This window comes from Anguilla anguilla, chromosome 3, assembly GCF_013347855.1.
Source record: "Anguilla anguilla isolate fAngAng1 chromosome 3, fAngAng1.pri, whole genome shotgun sequence".
NCBI classification, from domain to species: Eukaryota; Metazoa; Chordata; class Actinopteri; order Anguilliformes; family Anguillidae; genus Anguilla; species Anguilla anguilla.
The window spans coordinates 7809509-7822207 of NC_049203.1; the positions used below are offsets into that span (position 1 = coordinate 7809509).

Below are 12699 nucleotides of genomic sequence, written 5' to 3' on the forward strand. Positions count from 1 at the left end.
TCAGCTAGAAATAGCTTTACAAAATAAGTAATTGTACCTTACTGAACCCGTGTTCAGCAGTTGTCTACGATCATGAAAATGCACTTTTTGTACGTCGCTTTGGATAAAAGCGTCTGCTAAATGAATGTAATGTAATGTAATGTAACATAGGGATAGAGCTGGGGTGGTGGAGGGGTTTTACAAAGCAACGTGCAGCAGCTTGCATGCAGGAGGAGCAGCCAAATGAGTAGAGGGAGGCTGTTTAAGTAGACTGTTAAGTGAATGTACTGTGATAGGCGAACATCACTCAGCTGAGCCATCAGCTGATTCAGCCGGAGCGCTTGACTCTCGTGGCCTGCCAGAACTACGCGATGCTTCATTATTAACAAACAACACAGCACGGCAGCAGTTGACAGTGCTATGCTTGTAATTTTCCGCCCCCTAGGGGTTGTTGCAAGCACTACGCTCAAAGTCAAAAACTATTCTAATACAGTTTTACTGTAGTGTTACTGATTATATTATCTTCTAAAAATATGTTATTATAACAGATCATGCAATTATATTTTGTGGCAGTGGTTAACTGGCAGAAGAAGGGAAAATGTAACATTGTTAAACCTAATTGTATATCTTAATTGGCCAAAAGAAAAACATGAAACTGAAAAGATCTGACCCTTGGGGTGTTGGCAAGCAGAAATGAGGTGAACTTGCTTGTTGTCTGAAGGTTACAGTGTCAAACACCAAGTCAGGAACTCCTGCTCAACCCTGTAGCAAGGTACTGAACCTACAGTGCTATGGTTTAATGCTCAGCTGTACAGATAGGTCACGGCTAAAATGCAAGTGGCCCTTGAAAAGGTTTTCTGTAAATGTCACATACGGTCCAGTCTTGGGAAAATTTATTAGACTTGTGAATACAAACAGGAACTTACTGAGTTTGTGGGTTTTATCTGTTCAGAGGTGTAAACAAAACAGCAGGCCAGCCTTCCTGTGCATTTCATTTCAACCCCTGTACGCTCTGTGATATTAAGAGTGGAAAACAGCATCAAGTCCACTGGCATTGCTCCAGAGAGGCATGAATTTAGCTTACAGCCATGCAGGAGAGCATCAACAACTAACGATCACTCCTGAGCACCTGTTCAACATCACATAATTGAGGCAAGTGTTGTTTCACTGCTATCTAGAAAAAAAAGAACATCAAACATACACAGTAGACATATTGAACTTTCGTTATTTTGATTGAAAACAAAATAAAAAAAGGAGATGACATAAATCGAGACAGCCTGACCCTGGAGAGGCCAGAGTGTTGGGCTTCAAACCTGAGTGGATTGGCCAGCAGCTGTACCACTCCCTAACCTTCTGACCTGCAGGAACTAAGGAGATTCTTTGACGTCCAAAAATTACGATCAGCCCAACAAGTGGCTTTGTTCTATTGTTACTTGATTTTTTTGTGATTGTAGATTGTCATACTTTTTATGTCTGTGGCGTGATTGTAGATAGTTCTATATGGCTGTTACGTCAGTTCTATGACTGTGTATCCTGACTTATTCTTAGTCTTAAATCATTTATTTTGCTGTGTGTTTTTGGATGGATTTGGTGATTGTCAGTGTATATGATCCGACCTTGCTGTGGTCACTGGTTGAAGAGGAGTACCAAGTACGTGCGGCGCTTTTGCATGCACGGTTTTGGATGGGGGGGGGAAGGAGGGACTGGTCTCCTGGAGAGGGTGCTTACTTTGCGGATGTGCTTCCCGGAAGCGGCATCAACGTGGCACATGAATGATGTCACGGCAGGAGGGTGTGAAAGAGGGAAGGAGAGAGGGAGGTAACGGAGGCCGAATGAAAGAAGGGCAGCTGCGGGGCGACTGAGAACGAGGGAGAAATTTGGAGGGGAGGAGACAGACGGATACGGGTTCACGTGAAGTAGGAAAGTGATGACTGGGGGGAGGTAGGGACAGGGACAGCAGATGGAGAGAGGTGTATGTAAAAATTTGTGTAAGTCGCTCTGGGTAAGAGCGTCTGCTAAATGCCTGTAATGTAATGTGTGGACTTGAGGCGCGTCAGATGTTTGTGTGTAAAAGCACTGTCGTGTAAATAAGATGGTGGACTGTGGCAAGCACATCCTGTTATTTCCTTTCACTGTCTCTCTTTTTTTTTTACATGACCGGTCTACTGTATTTCGCACCCCCGTCCATCCACTGAGATACACAGACAGGCCCACCCTGCATGCATGTCTCCTACTTTGTGTTCCCATACCCTCCCAACTCAATTTAACAAAACCTGGAATTTTTAAAGAGTAGTGACCACTGCTGCCTGCCCGGGTGGGTGAACTGTCCGCCTCTTCTGATTGCCTGGCCTTTGTGGACACATTGGGCTTCATTCACGAGACATGCGTAGGGTCATGTTTGATCGTAAACTGTGCGTAAGAACATTTCCACAAACATTTCGGCATTCAGAATTTGTTTTTCTTTTTATGTGTCCGTTTCCTTATACTAACACAGGAACAGGATTGTGCATAAAATTAACAAATTGCATTCATCATCTCTTTCCTTTTTGTTCTTAAATATGTTCCTACAAAAAACCAATATGGGATTCATGACACGCGCAGTTTTTGTGCGTATCCCAGGTGAATGAGGTGATGAATGCTGACTGTTTCGAAATGTTCTGCACAGTCCTGTTCATGTGATTTGCATAAGGAAACTGACATGAACAAATGCAGATAAGAAAAAAATGATGAATGCCGAAATGTTCTTGGAAACGTTCTTACATGCAGTTTATGATGAAATGTGACTACACTTTTTTCATTTTGTGAATGAGGCCCATTGCCTCAGACAACTGCTGTCACCAGACACATTGACAAACCTTGATAAACTGTTAATTTGCCATTTTTTATTGGTACAATGGAATTCTTTGTCACAGACTTCAATAAACAGAGGTGGAATGTGGAAAGTCCATGGGTCAGTAAGTTAGTCTTGCTGTGTGTTTCTTCCTCCTATGAACTCAGCCAGCTGATTTCACTTATGAGTTCCAGCTCCTGGCTGAAGAATTGTGCTCATTTAGAAAATCCAGGTGATTTGAACAAAACACTTTATTTTCTGAACCTGGATTCTCCACCTCTGTGTTTAAAAAAGATAATAGTTATAAAAACAATTTTAAAAAACAGAGTGGGCCTTGAGGCCGTCATACTTTGCATTGTCCTAGCTGACATTACATTGCGTTGTGGATTTTAAATGAAAAAGGTGTGTGCCAAGATTAAAATAATAATGTATGTGTGCGTGGGCCTGTTTGCAGGGTGTGATTTTCACCTTGGGAAACAGCCAGTGAACACTGAATCCCTTGGACATCAATAGGACCACTTTACAGGGTTTTGGGTAAGGTCACAGATTCTTTCAGAACGATGCCACATTCCAGCACTCTTAACAAAATAAGCACAATTTTTGAAAAATGCCTTTTTAAAAAGTGAATAAAGAGAGCGTAATACAGAGTTGCATTGTTATCAGATGCATTGCAAATCTTGTATGTGAAGCCCATCATTAAAATCTTTCTCTCTCTAATTCCTGAGTTTTCTTTACTGGTGCAGAACTGGATAGGAGGTGCTTTTGGAACTTAAAAAAATTATTTTAAAAATATAATGAAAAAAAATGCTTCGGTATGCAATCCCTAAGAAGTTGGACAGTGACACAATTTTAGTTGTTCTGACACTGAACTCCAGCACATTGGATTTGAAATGAAAAACTAAAGTGAAATAGAAATTTAAATCAATCAATCAATCAGACTTTATTTGTATAGCACTTTTCATACAAGTTAAATGTAACACAAAGTGCTTAACACAATACAACAAACCCCCTCCCCCCCACCCCGATTCCATACTCAAAGCAATGATTTTGTAAATTGATAAAACACTCAATAATAACAGCAATCAATAAAACAGGAACTGAGGAACTGATTTCCATCACATTGACGGATGCTTATGTAAATTAATATTTTGTATGTGAATGAATGTAAGCTGCATAAGAGCATCTGCTGACCGTTATAAAGACAGTGGTAGTAATGGAGAAATGTCTTTTGTGTACTGGTTGATTTACAGATGCCATGTTTGTTCACTTTTGTGGACGGAAGTGTGTGAAGGAGATGGAAGGGGCACTTGTGTCATTTTGGTCAGTTAAGCAATCAATGCTGAGCATATAAATGAAACATGCGACACCCTCCTAAAACAGCCTGTTTTTCATGTGAGAAATTCACAGGATAAAATCTTTTTCAAAATGTATTGCAATACATTTTTCTTCTTGAAAACCCCTTATTATCATGTTTGGTAGACTTTGTAGAATAATATAAAATTACAGAAAAAAATGGTATAAAAGGATAATTAATAAACATTCTAAAACATAATAGCTGTTTAATGAGTGTAAAATGTGATGTGGAAAACAAAATGACATCACTTAATACTGTTATACTGGGGTTTTAGCTGAATAGGTGATACTGTGTTATTTGTGCTTATTGTCTGCAAAACTGATTCAATGACTGTACCAACTTAAAAATATGAGAAGAAGCAGGCTGCAGTAAAATCCTTTATTGCAGTGATCTTTATTGCTGTTTGCATTGCAGAATATTAGCAGTTTGGGAAGCATGTTGTTTCAACTGGTTATAAGCTCCAGTTAAATCAGTGGATTTATTTTTGCATAGCTTTTAGCATTTTAACGGCACAGATATCAAATGTGATCTTGACTTATGGATGATCTGTCTCATAGTGCACAGGTAATCCAGTCCTATCACAAGCAATCACAATGAATCTTGTTGCGGTGTATGCACGATAGGTGCAAGGGGGCTGGCCTGATCCTCCTGCGTATCTGCAAGTGACCAAATTAAATTGAGTTGTCGACTCGCGCAGATTAAAGACGCCCGGCTTGGGGTAGGGTCGCCCTGCACTTCCACAGACCGCAGTGATGGCATTTAGATTGGGTCCAGTGATGAAAGTGTTGACTGGTTTGCAGTGGTTTCCATAGTAGTATGTATTGACAAAATTCATCCTATTATTACAATCTCTAACTGTCATGCCATATAGATAATGCTGATCAGTGAAACTTCTGTATGTTTGGGCAGTCACAGTGCACGCGATGGCCAGGATCAGGAAGAGCAGGGAGAAGGTGGCCTTCATGATTGTACCCTGTGGAAGATGTATGCAATAAGTGCGCATTTGCAAAGAAGAAGTTGAAGAAAAAATGTAAGAAAAAAACAAAGAATCTTAAGATTTCTAGGTGCAGGGCTCAGTTCACAATCAGAAGGCTCCAGCTGACGGGTGATCATGTAAACAGAAGACCTGAGCGATCAAATATTTTGTGTTGCCTAGCAAAAGAAACCATCGTAAAACTGCATGACACCTACAGGAGTGAAACCCATTTCCCTGACTGCAGTGAAACGGCGACTACAGTCTGTTAGTCTAAAAGAATGTGTATCTGAGAATAAGCCCTTGCAGTTTGCCGTTATCAAGAAGAAAAGACTCCAGTGGGCCAAGTACCTTCAACACCGGACCAAGAAAGAAGAGCGAAGAGGCAGATACACATCCTTTTAGACCAGCCGATCAGAGTTGCCTTTTCACTGTATTCAGGGAAACTGGTTTCTCTTTAGTTGCATTGAGTAAAATTTCCTGTAGTTGCGGCGCAGTTCTATGATTGTTTATTTTGCTAGACAACACAAGATATTTGTCTTATGCCTCTTGATCTTCCTGGTTTTCTCCTGTCAACAGTACTGCCCATCTGCCGGACCCTTCTGAGTGTATACTGCACACTGAACCTAGAAATCTTAAGCTCCTTTGCAATTTTTTGCTGGCAATAACAATATGTTTACTTGACCCCTCACATCTAAATTTTTTAAAAAACCACAGGCGACCGAATACTTGTAGTCTGTACTATATATATATATATAATTCAGAATATATACATATGTGCATGTACAAATTACTAGAGAAGGTCATTCTGCATCTTTTGGTTAAGTTCACTGTAACCTGATAAATTACCAACCTGTTGAACGATGTGTTGGGTTTTGGGTGGGCTCAGGGTGTCCGTCTTCGGGAAATTAATCTCAGCTAACGGTAATCCTCAGATGAAGATGTCTTTCAGATGAGTGTGGCTATCTGACTTTTCTGACCTGACTTTTATACTTTGATGAGGGGGGAGTGGCTACCTCTCAAGCTTCAAGAATTCTACCATAAAGCCTCAATTATTTGAAAAAAAAAAACAACAACAAAAAAACAAAAAGAAAACAAAACTGCATGTCAAGATTAAGAAGATAACGTAGATCAGAAGATGCACAACTCTGGATCAGCTCTTGTTGATAGCTCTGGCAGCTATCTTGATGTAAACGCTGTTGAACTGCTGTTGTACTGACCAAGCAGAAATGAAAGATAAAGAAAAGGGGAAGGAAGCACAGAGAAGTGGAATGAGAAAAGGTCAGTGTCAAGGCTAAAAAGCAGCTTTAAAAAAAGGCTGTTTCCAGGCAAGATCACTGACTGAATGGGAACATCATACAGCCCCTGAATTTATATAAAAACCCAAAGAAGCTTGGTGGATAGTTCGGTTGGTAAAGGTTCTAATCTTAAGGGCAGGTCGGGTCCTTTTGTCATATTAGCCATATTAGAAACATGACAGGATGATTACAGAGGCAAGAAAGATACAATTCAACAGGGCCTGTTCAGCATTTTATACATGCCCCAGAGCATGCAGTATACCTGTATGAACGGATCTGCATTCGTTATGTTTCTCCACTCATTTATTCAGATTTTTCCTTTAATTTTCACCCATCTGTACTACTTTCTTCATTAAACTCTTTTGTGCTAATGTTCTTGTCTCTTGTGATCATGTGGAACTGTTCCTGAGCAATCAGACAATAAATTATCAGCGAATCATATCGTATCGTATCTTAACTATCCAGCCGTATAAATGAGTACAATTGGGAAAAATATAATGTGTGTAGGTTGCTTTGGGTGAGAGCCTTCGCCAAATGCCTAGGTGTTATGTAATGCAAGGCCATGGATGTGATGGTGACATGTTGTAAAATGCACCTGTTCCTATGTGCTTCCTCATTATGTCTGTACTTATGTGATACAAGATAAAAGTGCAATGAGGCATTGTCTGTCCTGCTTCACTTTTGTCTGTTAGCTTTGGACTACGATGGGAAATGTTTTCACTGCAACATGTTTTATTTATTTTATTTTTTATCATTCAAGACACTTGAAATAAGTCAAACAATTAACATACACAATTAACATACACAAACAGGTCTCAGGGGCTTAAGCAATTCAATAGTCCTCATGATGAGTTCTAATCGGTATCTTTTGAGCTGCCCCAATTTTAGACAAAATATGAGAATATCAAACTCTTATCAAAAGTTTGGCCCCAACTGAAAATTTAACATGAAAAACAACAGATCCATACATATGACAGTCTACTGTGAATAACAAGAGAGGAAGTGAACCAGACGACAGTGGTCATAGTGCCTAGATTATAATCTTTACAGAAGTAAAATTCAGAATTTTACTGATGCACATTGTGCAAATTTAACCGATGCACGTTGCGCAACAGCTTAACGCTTTGAACCCTGAGAAAAGGACAGTTAGTTTTTCACTTGGTTTCTCCTGCACAGCAAAATCTTCAGAGTTCAATCAACTTTTACAGAATACATGTGATCCTTATGGGACTCGTGCTCCCTTTTACTTCTCTTTTTAAATTGAACACTGGACATTTTACCACGTGGATCACTAACGGTGATTAAAATGTCTGCAAGCAGTAGACATCAAAAACTGTAAACATGTTTTGATAAGTAAAGATATTAAGATCTCCTTGTATGTGTCTGAAAATGTTTATGTTTTTTTTTTTACATACTGCAGTTAGAAAGGGGGGTCATTCCAATTGCATATTTTAACCATTCTTGCCTCCTCAGCCCCCCGCTTGACCCAGATATCGATTGTATTCGGCCATCTTTAAGGACAATCCAATCCGTTAAATGCTCCTTGGAGGACTGAGGAGTGAGGAGGCTCCCAGAGGATGCTTCAGCAAGGATACACGGGGCGGGTGCAGCCTTTGCGGAAGTATTTCTTTCGAAACGCGTGACACATACAGTACATGTATACCCACCTGTGGATCCACCTCTCACCTGCCACGTCTGTAATTGACATTATTTACAGTATTTACTTAGGCTGCAATTTCCTCCCGTACTGTTTTTTCTTGTCACTGTTACAACATTCCTCTTGAATACCGGCAGTGTGTTGCTTTACTGTAAATGAACCGCTCATTCACATAACCAGCCTTAGTAAAAACCCTGCTAAATTGAAAACATGGGGCAAAGCATAATTTTGTGGCCCTGATAGTATTTTTTCGGCACGCTTAGTCAATATGGCCCAAGGTCTCTTTCCTTCTTCAGTGCTCCAAGCCTTGCAGTCATTTTGTTAGTAACTTGTGTGTGAGCTACTATGGGCTACTATGTTTGTGAGTATGGGAGAGTGGGCGAGTTATTGAGCAAGTGAATGAGGAATATCCTGTCTAGTCATTTTTAGATTTCCAAGTGGTTCTCAGTACATGCAGATTAATATTCCCAATGTGTAAGTTTCATGGGTATACCTTTAAATGATATGTTAAAGTCGTAATAAATATATTAAATATGATTTGGGGAACATTCTCATCATAATATTCTCTCACAACCAAATGACAAGCTAACTGAAACATACACCAACCAATGTTCTTTAAATATTTTATATGCTTGCAATTTTTATTGAAAGCACTACACTAAAAGTCAAAGACTGTTATTCTAATGCAATTTTATTGTAATATCTTCTAAAAGTATGTCAATTGTAGTAAAGAACAGATGATGTAATTATATCTTTAGAAGGGAAAAGGTAACATAGTTAAACCTAACTGTATATATTCATTTGCCAAATGAACAATCTGAAACTGAAAAGATCTGATCTGAACAATCTGAAACTGAAACCAGGCTGGTTGTCTGAAGGGTGTGGAGTCAAACCCCAAGTCAGACACTCCTGCTCAACCCTGTAGTAAGGTACTGAACCTACAGCACTGTAGTTTAATGCTCAGCTGTACAGACAGATCACGGCTAAAATGCAAGTTGCAACCGACAAGGTTTTCTGTAAGGGTTACATACGGTCCAGTCTCATGAAGATTTATTAGACTTGCGAATGAAAATAGAAACTTAGTGAGTGTGCAGCTTTTATCTGCTCAGAAGTGTAAACAAAACAGCCGGCCAGCCTTCCTGTCCATTTCAGTTAAAACCCTGAACTCTCTGTGATACTAAGTCAGGAAAACAGCAACAAGTCCACTGGCATTGGTCCAGAGAGGCATGAACTTTAGCTTACAGCCATGCAGGACAGCATCAAAAACCAACAATCACTCCTGAGCACCTGTTCAACATCACATAATTGAGTGAATTACTGAGACACTATCTGAACAGCTAACAGTTAACTGAATAGCAGGCCTTGCTATTGCTTATCAGATCTGATCCATTAACTGGTACATCATTCTGCGGTAGTAGAGAAACACCACACTCTCACACACACACTCTCACACATTCAAACCAATAAACAACTAAATAGCCCACTTCCTCTCATACACATACACACACACACACACACACCCACACACACAATGTACACCAACCCTCAGAGCACACATACACACAGCATAAGAATCTTCTGAATCTTCACATTCAAAAGCAGTGGAACACAAAAGAATGACATATTTTAACATTTTTACCATAAGTTGTGTTTGTACACGTTTCATTGGCCTTTTATGTGCCGTTCTATGCCGTTTTGTCCACCACATTTTGCCATTAGCTTCCATTCAGTGGAACCACTGGGCTCACTCAAGCAGCCTTGCTACCATGTTAGGGATTATAATTCTAGAGAAAACAGATTCCTACAAACATACATCTATCACACACACACACTAGCATGACAGCCAAAGGTCAATTAAATTCTCAACTTATAATTCTATAGAAAACGGAGAAGTGAACGGAGAGAAGTGCCCAGGGTCTAAATACGGGCTACCGGTTTAACAGATTCTGCGTCACATGACTCGCAGTTCAAGAAACACGCCCTGACCACACGCACCATACACTGTTTCGGTATGACAAGCGAAAGAGAAGGAGGAAGAAAGGCATTTAATGAGGGAGAGTCTATAAGAGATTCTAATGTAATCCTAGGGGTGTTGGCAAGCAGTAATGAGGTGAACTTGCTTGTTGTCTGAAGGTTACAGTGTCAAACACCAAGTCAGGCACTCCAGCTCAACGCTGTAGCAAGGTAGTGAACCTACAGTGCTATGGTTTAATGCTCAGCTGTACAGATAGGTCACGGCTAAAATGCAAGTGGCCCTTGAAAAGGTTTTCTGTAAGTGTTACATCTTGGGAAAATTTATTAGACTTGTGAATACAAACAGGAACTTACTGAGTTTGTGGGTTTTATCTGTTCAGAGGTGTAAACAAAACAGCAGGCCAGCCTTCCTGTGCATTTCATTTCAACCCCTGTACGCTCTGTGATATTAAGAGTGGAAAACAGCATCAAGTCCACTGGCATTGCTCCAGAGAGGCATGAATTTAGCTTACAGCCATGCAGGAGAGCATCAACAACTAACGATCACTCCTGAGCACCTGTTCAACATCACATAATTGAGGCAAGTGTTGTTTCACTGCTATCTAGAAAAAAAAGAACATCAAACATACACAGTAGACATATTGAACTTTTGTTATTTTGATTGAAAACAAAATAAAAAAAAGAGATGACATAAATCGAGACAGCCTGACCCTGGAGAGGCCAGAGTGTTGGGCTTCAAACCTGAGTGGTTTGGCCAGCAGCTGTATCACCCCCTAACCTTCTGAACTGCTGGAACTACGGAGATGGGCCAGTAGGGGGCACTCTTCCCTCTGGATTAAATAGAAATTTCTTGTTGCCCGGTGCAGTGATGTTTGTGTAAATTAATATTTTGAACATAAGCTGAATAAGTCACTTTGCATACTATCATCTACTGACTGGCTGAATTTGGGTGTTGGTAGGAGTGTTGTGGATCAATCACATTTTGTACTTTTGTAATGAATGTTTGTGTGAATGATTTATTGATAGTATTGAGTACTTTGTGTCTTAATCATTGTATTGTTAATCATTGGATTGGAAACATGACGAAACAAATAATTAGTTTAAGTGAACTTTTCTGCCTCCTCAGTTTTGAGCTCAACAGTCACCACTGGGTGTATATTTATTTACATTCTTTTCGTGAATAATATGGTTAACATTGAACTGTAGGAATTTTTCAAGTAAATACATTTTTCAAGTAAATGCACTCGGGATATTTCTAAATTTCACATTATTAATAATGTTTGGTGTGTTAGCTGAATATACCACACTGTATTGTTTATGCTTATTGTGTGTAATGTTCATTTAGTGACTGTATCAATTTAAAACATACGAGAAGAAGCAGGTTGCAGTGAAAGCCTTTATTGCAGTGATGTTTATTGCTGTCGTAAAGCATATTGTTTCAACTGGTTATAAGCTCCAGGTAGATGAGTGCATTAATTTTAGCATAGCCCTTATCATTTTAACTTCACATATGTCAGAAGTATCTTCACTTAAAATTTATGATCTTCTTCATAGTGCACAGGTAAGTTTCCGGCATTGCAGCCAACGATGATGTATCTCTTGCTTTCGGATCCTGTGTAATCGCACCCACGCTGGTTTGATCTCTTGCAGGTGATCACATGAAATTGATCCAACGATTTGTGAAGATTTGTGCGATTCGGCATGGGGTAGGGTTTCCCGTCCTCGTCACAAACGGCGTTGACGGAGTCCAGACTCAAAGCAGAAATGACACTGTTGACCCTTTTGCAACGGTTGTAATTATAACGTTTGTTGATAAAAGCCATCTTTTTATTACACTCTTTCACTGTCATTCCGTATTGGTAATGCTGAGCTATGAATTTTTCGTATGGTGTGTACTGTGTAATCATTGCGCAAGTGATGGCAAAGATCAGGAAGAGCAGAGAGAAGGTGGCCTTCATGATTGCACCTGGGGAAGATATACACAATTAGTGAGTATTATTTATTGAAACTCCTGATATATTTCAAAAGAGAACCTCAATACAGCCAGACATTACACATGTAAGCCAATAAACAGCTAAATAGCCCACTTCCTATCATACACACATGACCACAGACATGCACACACGTACACACAACATACACCAACCTAAGCCCACACATATACACTGCATAACTTACTGAAACTTCATATTTTTAAGCAGTGGAACAAAAAGGAATCACAAATTTGAATATTATTTTACTGTAACTTTTTTACTATAACTGCCATCCATTATCTATACCCGCTTATCCTGGGCAGGATCGCGGGGTGTGCTGGAGCCTGTCCCAGCGTACATTGGATGAGAGGCAGGAATACACCCTGAACAGGCCGCCAATGTATCCCAGGGCACACACACCATTCACTCACACACTCATACCTATGGGCAATTTAGAGTCTCCAATCGGCCTATCTGCATGTCTTTGGACTGTGGGAGGAAACCAGAGTACCAGGAGGAAACCCACGCGGACACAAGGAGAACATGCAAACTCCACACAGAAAGGCCCCAAGCTGAGATTTGAACCCACGACCTTCTTGCTATGAAGCGACAGTGCTACCCACTGCTACCACCGTGCTACCCCACTCCTACATATCTGACA

General features: G+C 40.0%; 1 long non-coding RNA gene across 1 annotated transcript; it reads right to left on the reverse strand.

Annotated features, from left to right (window-relative positions):
- Positions 1-4527: 4527 nt before the first annotated feature.
- Positions 4528-6372, reverse strand: LOC118224300. The gene is made up of 2 exons (XR_004764615.1): positions 5990-6372; positions 4528-5136 (listed from the first exon to the last, which is right to left on the reverse strand). It is a non-coding gene; the product is annotated as an uncharacterized LOC118224300 (long non-coding RNA).
- Between the last annotated feature and the right edge of the window lie 6327 nt (positions 6373-12699).